This window comes from Struthio camelus, chromosome 1 (assembly GCF_040807025.1).
Source record: "Struthio camelus isolate bStrCam1 chromosome 1, bStrCam1.hap1, whole genome shotgun sequence".
Lineage (NCBI taxonomy): Eukaryota > Metazoa > Chordata > Aves > Struthioniformes > Struthionidae > Struthio > Struthio camelus.
The window spans coordinates 17788094-17801819 of record NC_090942.1 but is presented as its reverse complement, the minus strand read 5'-3'; the positions used below and the strand labels follow the sequence as shown (position 1 = coordinate 17801819).

The 13726-nt window shown below is 41.2% G+C and overlaps 1 protein-coding gene across 5 annotated transcripts in view; it reads right to left on the bottom strand.

Moving 5' to 3' along the window:
* The window catches only part of GRAMD4 (GRAM domain containing 4), an 86405-nt gene that overhangs the window by 33449 nt on the left and 39230 nt on the right, over positions 1-13726 (bottom strand). The window lies entirely within an intron of this gene.

Below are 13726 nucleotides of genomic sequence, written 5' to 3'. Positions count from 1 at the left end.
ACATACCTATTGTAGTTGTAGAATACCATATAATCCTATATCCATTAATTTCTAGCCCTGTACTTTTATATAAAACAGACAAGTCCAGTATGAAGTCCTAGACCCGAGTACTGCAGAGCTTTAAGAACTTATGAGACTGTGTGTGTGGTTATGTACGTGTATATATAAACACACAAAGATAATTATTTCATGGAAGTGATATATATGTAAATACCCACATACATGTACACACACACCCCTCCGACTTTTGTTAATGAGAAATTCGTATGAACAATGCATATATTTCTTGGTGGCTAACTAACCTGACTTTTTTGTCATTGGCAGTATCCTTTTTTGCAGCCTCCTTTAGTCTAGAGCTACAGAGGACTCACTGCCCCCAATCACTTCTCTTGGACAGAGATATAAAAGATATGACCAGAATAAGACAGGGAAATCTCATTCATTTATGTTTTTTTTAAAACAAAAGTTATTCTACTTTGTGTTCTGAAGGGAAGGGTTTTTTGTTTGTTTGTGTGTGTTTTTTAAAGCTTGTAGTAGAACAGTAGCAGCATTTCAAGCTTACAGCAAACCAGAACAGAAAACACTTGCTAATTCCACTATCTCCACAGACAGAGTGGCCCAGGCTTTATGTTTGGTAGCACTCCTATATGATGATCTATCCTCTACCAAGTTGTTCTGTTTCGGTTCACATATTGTCCTGTAAATCTTTAGGAACCAGATAATTTTGATAAGTGAATCTTTCTCACCTCAACCAGTATGTATCTTAAGAAAGTCAGAAGCAGTAGTGCAAATATTTAGAATAACTGGTAAACTCCCTCTTCCCTCTCTGCCGGAGGTTCCCGTGTAGTATCTCAGACCATTTTATTCACTGTTTAAATTACGTGGTGGGAAATTACCTGTATTCCTTGTGCACCAAGGGATTTAAAACACAGAATCAGCAGACAAAGCAGACAGCAAAATAAACACATGAATCAAGAGAACAGTACAACATAACGCCTTCTGCTATGAGGCTACAGGCTGAACTCCACCAAACCAAGGAGCAAGCGTTATCATCTCACCACTGATACTTTGTTAATGGTCCCAGAAAGAAGAGGTGGATCTCAGAATCCAAGTTATTCTCTAGCACCTAAAACTAGAATTTATTTCCAAGGCTATGGTATGTTATGGTATGGTAGGAAAGGAAAGCACTGTTGCAGCAGATACTGTCTCTCTCCTGTAAACAAACAGGATGATGCAGACATAAGGGCTCATCTATACATGGAGCTGCTCCTAATTATATCTCCATAAGGAATTTTCAGGCCAACGCAAAAACTGTGTTCATGATTAGTTTACCCTACTTTCAAGGGCTCATCTTGTTCCACAAGAGCATGCACACAGCTGAGGGAAAACATCTGCCGCACTTCAAATACACTGGCGCTTGCGAAATACCATGAAGATATCATGAAAAGTTCCAAACCTGGATAGGAATGTTAATGAATTTTTTCCCTTTTCATGGTCTTGAGAAGATAACTTTTTTTTTTTTTTTAAAGAGGAAGTGACTATGCATTGTGTGTACATAAGGAAACCAAAAGTAGTATAAATTAACCTTGATGCCCTTGAAAGTCTACTTAGATCTCCTAAGCTTCCTTAATTCCAGTTGTTGATTGCACTAGATCACATTGTATTAAAAACAAAACAAAATCCTAGAAATTCAGTCACTAGGAGGATAAGTGCCAGAGATGCAGAATTTCTTTGTGCACAATCAGAGTGCACAACAAACGTGGTAGAACTCTTGCTCAAACAAAACAAAAAAAAAAAAACCCAGCATCTGATCTTGTTAGTAAAGACCGTCAAGAGCTTCACATTGCGCGGCATTTCCGAACTTTGAAGTACATGATTTTGCAATTTAAATGTACCCCTGTATAACTGCTCTGGCACCTCCCACTCTTTCTAGAGCAGTGCTTGTCGCTACTTTGACAGCAGTGTGGGTCTGGTACTGTAAAACCTTCATATTTATGTAGAGAGATACATAAAGTTTGCTAAGCAACAGAAACCACAGAAAAGGGGGAATGTTCTGCCTTGCTCTGTCCTCTGAAGTGATCGACAATTTGGCTAAACTGAACTGAATGATGAAAAGGACATTTCTCTAGACCCAAGGGTTCCTCTTACAAAATGGCCAAAGTTGGCTACAAACAGCAGAGGTCACAAAACCTCAGGAAGAGTCCATAAGAACATTTCATCACAGAAATCTTAATGTAGTATCTATCTATTGAGCTTTACAGACATGTATCCCTCTTGACGTTAAGAGTGGAGCGCTCCTGGGATTTGATCCTAGATAGTCAGTCTCCTTCCCATAAAAAGTACGCATAAAAGGTCATATCTCAGGTCCCAGATTAATCTCCCTCTCCAATTTCCCTAGCTGCCTATCTCCTGATGGGCAAGAAACAATAAAATATTGAGGGACTCGGAGCCTGCCTTCACTGGACCTGCATATCTGGTTAATTAACACAATACAAGCTTTATCTGCTTAATCTAGTGTGACCCCATAAAAGTGCTTTAGAAACTCCCTAAACAAAATCACCTTGCATAGAAAAGCGGGACAACATCTGGATGCTATGGGACTTTTAAAAATAAGCTTTAAAAACATCCAAGACAAGACAATAATGACTTTAAAACTCCATTATCCTGCATACTGTCACACGGTAAACCCTAGTATAGTTGATCCCATAGGAAAGATCAGCACGAATAACGTACCACACAAGTTAGAGAGAAAAAAAAAAAAAAAAAAACACACTAGCTACTTCAGTATTTGTGCCATTTTATCCCCCACTAGCTTTAACAACTGTTATACCCACAGTCTAAGAATTGCTCATCTAGATCTTAAGATTTAATGTCTCAAGAAGTTTAGCCACTATCATCTTATTGTCAAAAGACAAGATATCTACAGTTTTGTGCAATGCAGTAATCATTTACTCATATGTCATCAGCCACCAGAGCAACTGAAAAATTTCAGTTTTCTCCTCAAAATATGCAAGTTTATTATTGTAAGAAATGTTTGCTAAAAAACCTACTAAGCAGTAAAATAGTAGTTCAAGTGAGACGGAACAGCACCTGAGTAATACTTAGAAAAGGATGCTACTTTTGACTGGGAAGGCATGACAGTAAGTTGGATTTCTAACTCAATGCTGCACGTGCAGTAAAATGGATGTTTCTCCTAATATACGGATTGGAGGTGGATTACAGAGTCTCCTACTAGCTAATTTACATAACAGCTTGCCTTTGTAGGTCTTCACGCATGCTGCAAAATCCTCTGATGGGACAAAATAACAAAAAAGATTTCTTTCAGAGCACAGCTAGAGTACAGACTGTAGACTGCTGTTCATAGTTACCAGATCTGGTTAGCATTAAATCTAAGGAGATCTAGTTAAAAACTAACAATAACAAAAAGCGTACATGCATCCTCTCATAGTTTCATGGGGAAACACCACTACTTAACAAGACAGAAATAACTCTTCTATGTCTACGTTAATTATGGCAAATCTCCCTATAGCCCTCTGAACATGACTACAGTTCAAGCATGCTGCCTAATTGGTACTAAACACATTAAACCCCAACCACAAACTGTCAAACTGGATCTTGTCAGCAGCACTGATGGAGCCAGACACCAGAAATTTTCTCCAACAACAAGCAGATTCTACCCTCGACAGACTCCTGCAAAAAGGGAGTATTATAAGTTTAGCCCGAGCGGACCAACTACATGACGTTACTGACAGAATGTCAGAAGTCTGAAACATACATATTTTTGTCATCACAGGTACTGAAGAACTTATATTCTTTATTCTAAACACCAGCAGTAAATGGCAGTGCTGTAAACAGCACAAATTGCTCCACCGTTTGTCATAAAGCAATCGCACAGACAAAGAACTTTGACCACCAGGAAGTGACGGAGCAAAGACCCACAAAAAATCCCTGGCTTGCTTTTTCTGTTTACAGTTATCTTGTAATTGATGTTCTCTTCTGGAGCCTGGCAAGTCTGCACTTCCTGGATATAGATTAATTGTGTACTATTATCTATTTCTTCAAATCTCTGCCTCCCCTCCCCCAGGCTTATGTCTTCCAGCAGTGAACTGAGAGCCACAGAGACTGTCAAAAATTTCCAAGATCTATCCAAAAGACACTGAATAAAACAATAACCTCTGATCCCAAACGCTGCAAGAGATTCTACTTCTTTGCGTGCCAGATGCTTGGGAAAGAAAAGGGCGCTCCACTTTATTAGCTCTCCTTTCTCCTCTAAGTCATCTCCCAAGTCCATGCCCTCTTTCATGGCTGGATTTTTATGCTTTACATGGGAAGAAGGAAGTTTATGTGGTCAGAAGGACTACTGCCCTAAGGCAAGCTAGGGAGCAGCTAAAAATCTCCCTCAAACTCCAGGCTCTGTTGTTTAATCCTTCCAGTGCCTTGCACGGTGAGGTGGTCACTTCCAAAACAGATAACAGATCTTTTTGCCCTTCACAGCACTTCTGCTAGGACTGGCCAACAGCTGGACTGGAGAGTAATCTCCAGCAGATGGACAACAGAGAGAGTGGGAAGAGGATGGGAGGTGCAGCCCGACTGAGGCATTATCTGGTCACAGCTTCACAAATTCCTGCCTACTATTCTAATACCAGATACTATTAGTAAGATGATTCAGGAAAATATTGTAAACTGACCCAATTCTAAACAAGAGTTCTTCACACTTTTTTTCCAAATGCCATCCTCACCACCTTTGCTGCAAAAGCAAGAATGCGCATGTTTTTGTCCTTTAAAGTCCAGCATCTATTTATATTTTCACCACTATCTCTGCACAGCGGCAGACTGAAATCGATCTATGCTACTATTCTATATTTTTGTTCCTATTCCTTTTAATCAGGAAAGCCATCACTGAAGTTAGCAAGGCATAATGATAGGTTTCAGAATCGCTGATCCTCCTTTTGCCAAGTGCTCCCTCAGAACTTCTTTTGGAAAAATATGTTGTGTGTTGACTGATCCCACACCACTTAGTTTTTTTTTTTTTTTTAATTGGGGGAGGGGGTTATGTCCTATTAAACTGAAGGCAAAAACTTTCAGATTCTGGCTGAGAGGCTGCTCTCCATGACAACTCAGACACAGAGACAAGGGTCCTTTTTCCTATTTATTTTGCCAGTAGTATTTTGTGAAGCAACATTCAGGAGGCTACGTATTACCTGAGAACATTTAGAAGCCATATCAAGCCGAATTAAAAAGCCATTGAGTTCAGTATCCTCTTTGACAACAGTCAGGAACAAGTTCTCTTCGACAGGCACAAGAAGAGAGACTTGTAGTAACTCTCCCAACCTCCACCTATTTGCAGTTCAGGGATTTTCTCTGCCAGCTACCCGCTAAGGAAACGCATCAAAGAGTGGACAGCATGCAACACTACAGCATCACCAAGAGTTTTATATAAAACTATTTTCAACAATTTCCTCGTTCTAAGAGTACAGTTTAAGGTTCCAATGAAAGTGTTAACTAGAATGCAAAGAGCCACCTAAGGGCCCAGATTCATTCCTGTAACCTTTAGTAGTAAATGTAGTAATGAAATTTGTCATGGCAAGAGCTAAGGTTTGTCACAGAGATGGTTAAAGTAGGGATGCAAATCTCGGGATACCAAACCATATTTAAAGTAAATGTCTTACTAATACGCTTCAACCTCAAATGTCATGTGCATTTAGCAGTTCTGATTGGTGAGTTGCCAGGTACTCTACAGTCAAAAGGTAGACCAGCATCTTTTTGTATCATTCAACATCTATTTATTCAGTGATGAGTCTTAGGTGGACAAACAAACCCTTATATAGAAAAACCCAAATCATCAGAGAGTGTAAAAGGAGGAGAAGGTGGGGGGCGGGGGGGGGAAGCATCAACGTGCATTACCTGCATGTGTTCAGCTACACAACTAATCCTTAATGAACTAAAATACAGGGGGGAGAGGAGAGAAACACACAAAAGGAGTGACATTCAACAGCTAATGAGATAAGGGGGAAAAAAAAAGCAAAACCAGAAGACCGGAGGAAAAACTATTCATTTTGTTTTCTTTTCACAATTGACAGCACCTTGGTTTGTCAGCTGAATGGTTTTCCCCCGTGGTCAGGCTTCCTTTTGAGCCTTTCACACAGTAAGAAGGGGAAAAGGGTTTTCTAATAGGGATGTGCGTGTCAAGAATGCCAAAAAGCAGACAGGAGACATTAAAGATCAACTACATTTGCTTATCTAGTGCATACCTTTCCTTCCTCCTATCCAATTTTACATAGGCATTTTTGTTGGACTGAAGAAATGAAAGGGTTAAACAGGGAAAACAGACTGCACCTGCAGTGTCTGAAGAGAAAGCTCTCCATAACCTTTCTCCAGTTCAGTCTGATCTGTCTGCGCTCATCAAAACGAAGAAGTCACCTCTTACATTCAGAAACAGTCATGCCCACTTGCCCAAAACAAAACCTAACACAAGTTTGCAGTTAAACAAGCCCTCTTTTTACTTTTTTGTTTCGGTCATTGTTACGCCTGTATTTGCCTTTTCAAAGGCAGAGCTCCTGCTCCATTATTTACAAGGGGCATAGCTTTTTGCAACCATTTTTGCAGTCTCTTAGCGTATGCCAACAGGAACTTTCAGAGGGAGCAGGTTGAGCTCTCTCTAGGCTGACAGGAAATAAGGCAACTCTGATTCAGAAGGAGTAGTTGCACTTACACTGGAGGGAAGGCTGAGCCTGAACTACCATTCTGCTTCTTAACAGAACTGTTTTCCTCACCTCAGCTAAGGTTTTACAGCTTCACGTAAAACCTTCTTCTACTTTCTGTGTCAGGGTAGACTCGACTTAAAAGCTAATCTGATTTGACAAGATCGTATTCCTTTGTGTAAACTAGTCTAAGTCTCCTCTCTCACCTTTCCTGCTCCTTCACAGTGTCTGAGTAGGTGAGGCTACAAAGAATTAGGACGGCATTACTATGGTATGTGCAAAACAACAGTTACACTAACAACTGATTAGTTACTTAAAATTTAAGTATAGCTTTTTCAATGCTCTTAATGGTTTCAATGGTCATAATTTTATTATGTTACTGCAGAAGAGTGTGTTTCTCAGGTAAGGGAAGACTTACGATTTCCAACATTATGTTCAATGCTATGTTTTATTTTTAGCATCACATAGGTGCTGCCTTTTCCTAACTACAATAGAACAGGGGTCAAACAATAATTTATCCGTATTGTTTCCATGCTTACATCAGGGTGACAGAACAGAAGACAACAGCTGTAATGTGGAAGAGTCAGTGTTTTTACTGCTATGAGTTATTTACCAGTGACTTTCAGAAACTATTCCCAGCCCACTCACTGCTACACTTCGCAGGATCTATTCAGTGCAGATGACCACCACACACCCAAACACGAGTCAGCTACTTGTAAAGCATCACAAAGAAAAGTTGCAACACTACGCTGTAGTTCAATGTCCAAAGCTACAAAAACACCTGCGTGTCTATGTCTATTACAGACACGTTCCCCCTTCTTCTCCAGCCTACAAGGCCTGTAGAGCCTTCATGCCTCATCTTAGAGGTACCTAGAGCACAGAGGCAGGCCTCCCCTTTGATTTCACCCATTAAGATCTAGTCCCACCTACTGCTGATAAGTTGGATAACTGTTCCTTAAACTAGCGCAGTTTGGAAGTGAAGAAAAAGACCGCTTGCTTCTCAGACTTTCTGGCCACCGTGCTCTCCCAGACCTTGTCCATCTAGTCTCACTCAGAGCTAATAGATTGCAAGAATGGCCACACAGGAGAACCGAGCAGCAGGTTCACGTGAAACCTGAGTTGTCTCTTTTTTCCCCCCCCCAAAGACCCTTTCAACAGACAGGTAGGCAGGGGTATCTTTTTTAATGTATCCATATTTGCAATTCAGAACTTAACTCTGGGACAAAGGACACCATTCCACTTCCTTGTTAATACAGCTTTACTTAGCTTTCATTGTTCTGTTCTTCCGTCAGCCACCACAACACAATGATTTTGCCCAGAAAGCTAACAGGAAAGAAATGCTTGCTAAAACACTAAAGTACTAGCATGAAACTTTCATCTGAAATCCCAATAGTCATACTTACCTGTTACTGTCAGAACACAATGCTCTCTGGACTGTCCTGATGGTTTTAGTTATGACAGGAATCGATGACAATCAAAAAGTCACCAGACAAACTTCTATTTACTTCTCAGGAAGTTAGACTATTTTGAATTGAACATTAGCCCCAATCCCTGCCTTTCCCCATGCCCTTCCAAAAGGCTACTCTTCCGTGGATGCATATATACTCTCACCCAGAGATATTTAATAACTCAATGGGATTATCTGCATGAGAAAAACTTTTTCCGTGCTCAAAAGCCTGTCTGACCAAAGATGCAGAAACACTTGTTTATCTTCTTCACTTTTCAGGCTTAGACTCATCTTTGTTTAGCTAAGGCATGGCTTGAAAATAAGATTTTAAGCTTTATAACAGGATCAACTTACATGTACATGCTTGTATAGAGAAGTTCTTACCTCTGACCCTTCCCTTCACTCTAGGTTTCCATTCAGAGAGCCCTCTTCTTCCCTCACAAACATTATCCCTGTAGTGCCTCAATAGGCCTGGCTACATACAGAAATAGTAAAACTAGATCATTCCCATCATAGGCAAAATTCCACTGGGCTTCCTGTTTGTATTGGAGCATGGTCCAAAACTGTTCTCTACAGAAACTCTGAAAAACAGTTCATAGGTTCCCTTATATTTCAACTTTCCCTTTGTTCTACAAAGTCTTCTGACAAAAGGCCAGAAGCCTTAAGATAAATACCTCAAGAAGGGCCTCACCTCAAGAGATGATTTTTTTTCTATACAAATCTAAAAACCTGTTGGAAAAGGTAACCTTATTTACACAGGAAAAAAAAAATGCACAGTTAAAATAAGCTTCCCCGACTGCTTTACACCTTGGGCATTGGAGACGCTAGCATACGAAAACATCTTCTACAGTACTTCTGGTCCCGACAATACCTCATCCTTCCAAACATTTTTAAAGCTCTAACCAAACCAAAAAAAAAAATCTCGCAACAACACACATCATTGCCTTTCACAGAACTTTCCTGAAAGATACCAAGTTTCAACCAAAGAATAGCAGATGCATCACACTGAGTTAAACCAGGTATCTAGTCTATACTAACTACGGACACGTACAAAGCTTCAGTTTGCTTATCATCAGTGTGATGAAAGATCACAGAGAAGACACCTGGGCTTCAGTCCCTGCTCTCCAGTAAGAGGCCCAAAGATGTAGAGGAAAAAGCCTCCCTCTTCAGCAAAGCAATAAATCCCCAGAGCAGAAATTGAAGAGACAGGTTATTTTACAAGGTGCTGCTCTCATACTCAGGCAGTAAAAGGCATGAAGGGGAAGGCCCAGCTCCAGAAGGGACACAGGCAGAATATTACTTACTCCTACACTGCCTGAAGGTAGGTGCCCGCTCAGAGACAGCAACATGCTGTCAGAGACTAAGTGCCTAGAAAAGAGATTAGCATCCAGGCTGGGTTTTGTAACAGGACACTGAATACCAAGACACCCAAACCAACTTGTTAGGGGGGAAGGCCACAACCAGCTTGACTTGGAACTTGCTCTTGCATGTTTCAGAGCAAAGCTCAGGGCCTAAGTTCTTCTCTGAAGCCAAAGCTAGTACGCCAAGACTCTGAACAGGGAACAGAAAAGGAGTCCTTGATTATAAAGAGGAAAAAGCCAGCTGAAAACAAATGAATTTCATGTAAGGAGGGAAGAAAATTAACAAAATTAATTAAATGGCAGTTTAGATACCTGCACAGAAGGTATGTCAGTGTGGTCAGGCATAAAGACCTACATAACCAGCCTGCGTGCACTGAGCCAGCAGGGGACAAACTAGTCTAGAGGCCGGTGGCCAGACTAGTTAAGACAATGTTTCTCTGTCTCCTGGAGATCCAACATGTGCACAGCTAAGCTAATATGCACAGCAGTGCCTAGAGCCAAACACCTCCCTACCTGTCCTGAGCGTGGGCAGAGCTACCCTACATTTGCCTGCATCTGCCCATGTACTCAGGCCTTCGACGTGAGCTTCCAGGCATACTTCTCTGCAACTTCTGCAGCGCACCAGAACCAGTTAAAATGAAAGCAAGTCCATTCTGACTTGAGAGAGAGGTTACAAATTTAGATTTAATGGCCAAGCATTTATACCACATTCTCTTCCCTGCCACATAAGCTTATACATTCATGTAGCTTCTAGGTTTTTGTTTGTTTGTTTTGTTGCTTGTTTTTAATTTTAACACATCGAGAAATAACCAAATTCTCTCACTCACAGGTATATCATTCTTGGACAGCCTTCCTCTCGGATCATCTGAACTGCTATTGAACAACATGCCTTTTCCCTCTCCCCTAATGAGCCTTTTTCCACTGTAACCTAATACACAAAGGGTATGTGTGCTCACGTTTAAAATATAACATGCATGCACATGCAAAGCTACAAAGAATTTACCAATCGGGTTTTTACTCTCCTGGATGATTATTTCAGAGATGCATGAAAGCTTTTTTCTTTAAAAATAAATTTTTTGTTTTACCTATGTTTACCTTTTTTGAATTCAAAGTATCCAATCTGGCTTTCATGTATTTGCTGGATGTGTTAAGAGTGTTTACACATGAGCTGCAGCACTGAAACTATACACAGATCTTTAGGGGAAAGAAAATTTTGATCCTCTCTAAATATAAAATTTTGATCCTCCATTTATCACAAAACATATTCACTCAAGGCTAGATATGAACTCAATATACAGTGTGCATCAGATCTCAGGACAAATGCCCACCTGCACCACGAACCCAAAACCACCTTCTGCACATGCATGCTAGGCTCACTTTTGAGAGGGCAGAATAGTTGAACTACAAAGACTGTGGGACCTTCACAACAGAAAGCTTTGGCCCAAGTGCACTTTGAAGGGGTTTTGGTGGATAACCTTCTTGCAGAAGGACCACTTAAAGGAAATGAAAGTGTCCTTTTAGACTCATCTTTGTGCACCCCTAACTGGCATAACTCTTCAGTAGGTATATGGTTTAGTTGCAAATTATTTTACATCAGTATATCCCACTCTCTTATCAAAAGTTTCCTCAAAAGATTGAGCAAAAGTCTGCAGACATTGTTACCACTTTATAAGCAAGCCCAGGCATAAGCAGAATGTTTCCTATACCTCCTAAGAAACTTCCCTTAGCTTTTTGAGAAACCTCTCAGTCAGAAGCCAGACTCAGAAAAATATCTAAACACATTTTTTTTAATGATGAAGAAAGTGTGAGAGGCTCTAGTGAACAGCTAGCTCTGCAGCAAAGCCTAAACTTTGTCTTTTTCCTATGGCTTCTCTGTTCAAGAAGTTTCCCCAAAAGCCACCACACATAGGTACGGTCCAAGTCAGAGGAACTCCGCTACCACCAGGGACACCCGCAGATCTCCTAGGAACCCTCCTGTCACCATCCGGGAGTCCAGAATTTTAAGCCAAAAGAAACAAGGCTTATGCAAAGGAGGAAAGGAGGTGAGAAGTCCAGGATAAGCTCCGCTGCCGCAGGGGTGACGTCAGCCATGGCATTCACCAGTGTCAGCACGATCTAGGGGCCCTGCTGCAGTGCCAAGATCTCTGGGCCAGAACTGTCTGTGCCGTAACGCAGGCCTGAGAAAGGCAAGAGGGGCAACAGGCGCTTTGCAGCCTTTCCCACAGGTCAGATACTTTGTTGAAACCCCGGGAAATGACACCCCTTTACTGCTTGGGGCTGCTCTGGGATGGCACCAGGACATGACTGTCAGCAGCTCACAAAGCAGGTAAGAGCTGCAACACCCCTTGGACAGGGAGGAACACCCAGCTGCCCTCAGCTCTGACATTTAGCAGCCACCAGCTACCCCGGCCCACAGCTGGTGTTTGGCTAGCTCAGCAACTACTTACTCTGTTACAGGGCTTCACCTGCCACTTAAATCAACTCTTCACTTTGCATCAAAATTTCTGCACCCAAGGTTCAGAACAGGCTGCCAGGTCAAAAAGAAGATAGCAAAACTAATGCACTAAACACTATTTCTTCTTCTGTTCTCCTCCAGCTCTGCTACTGCAGCTGGAATTTGGCCCTCCTATTAGAAGGAATTTAGTAGCTGGACTCTGGCTCAGCTTTATAGTCCATCTGTTGCACACAACTGGCTTGGCTGTTCCAGGAGTTATGAGCATTTTTGTACAGAACAGGACCTTGCAGCAGGGGTTTTCGCTGGTCACAACCACCACCGCACACTTTGCCTCCAAGCTATGCCACTTTCTAACAGCCCAGATCTGCCTGGACATCCCATATGACTTTCTAGAGCTCTGCTTTCGTAAGGTCAATATTCTATTAGTTCCTGTCACAAAGAATCAGTGCGTGATTTATACACCTCCCCCCCTCCAAAAAAAAAAACCTAACAAAAAACACCAGAAGCCAGAGAAAAAGGCATGTGAGAATGAAGAGATTGCATAAGGGAGAGAAGCTCAGCTAAAATTTAATAGAAAGAAGCACAGTCCTGATTTCTTTCTTAAAGTTATTACGGAACTGCCATTTTAAGTTATGATTTTTATAAGTCTCTGGAGACTCTGTTGTACAGGGTTGGAATGCAAAGCCCTTGTGGGAGAGGACTTCACTTCCTTCCAAAGCTACTCATCCTCACACAGAGTTCCTTCAACTTACCAGTTCATGACTAACCCTCTTCTCTAACAGTCACCTGGTTTGTTTACTTTTAGCTGCTGCGACCACCACCTCCTCTTCCCTAATACTAAAATTAGCGTTGCAAAAGCCTTAAACATCCTTGAATAAGAGTTAGCCAACACTCCATGTAAATTGTAGGATGCATGCATGCCCAAAAAACACACTTGCAGCACGGGGACCAGAGTGCTCCTATCAGCTAGCATCAGGTTAGTGGCAGAACTGCCCTCTGTAATCAGTCACAAACTGTAACACGAGAACATCACTTCCCACAAGAAGGCAAAGAAAATGCAGAAAGGTATTACCTATTGTTTCGTCTTTTAAATGCAAGAGCAGCAAGTTTGTTGTTTAGATACAATCAGATTTCCGAACCAAAGCACCGAAAGTTAGCTGTCATAGCATGGTGCACAGGTTCACTTAATTGTTCATCCGCATCAAGTGACATATGACCCAGGAGAACAAAGACCGTGAATCATGTGTAGGCAATTTTTAAAAAACACTAACCTTAGCATATCAATCAAACTGTTCCAATTCAGTAGCTACCATCCAAAATCTGACCTCTCAGTTAGCATCAAGGTAGTGTTCATACGCATAAAGCAAGGCTGCAGGAATGCACAAAGTCCTTTACCAATAGAGAATTATAACGGCTACAGCTCTAAAACAAAGAAAATTTTCATCCACTTCCATTCAGATTTTCCAGCAGATTAAGTGCTCTGCACTTCTCATTCAGCTGGCATTTAAGCATTATTCTACAAGAACTAATTCAGTGAATCTCTACTCCAACATTCCCATCTCACTATATTCAATGCCCATTTTTACCATTCCTACAACACAACTCAGAGGGGCCCATTAAATTACATAGATTTTCCTGTACAGGCAGGAAAAGCACCTTTAACCCTTTTGGCTGGAAAAGTCAGAGGATTAACTCCCTTGTTTAATTCATTATTATTTAAGATCCCTTCTTTCTTGTGCCTCATCCTCTTGCCAATCTGATG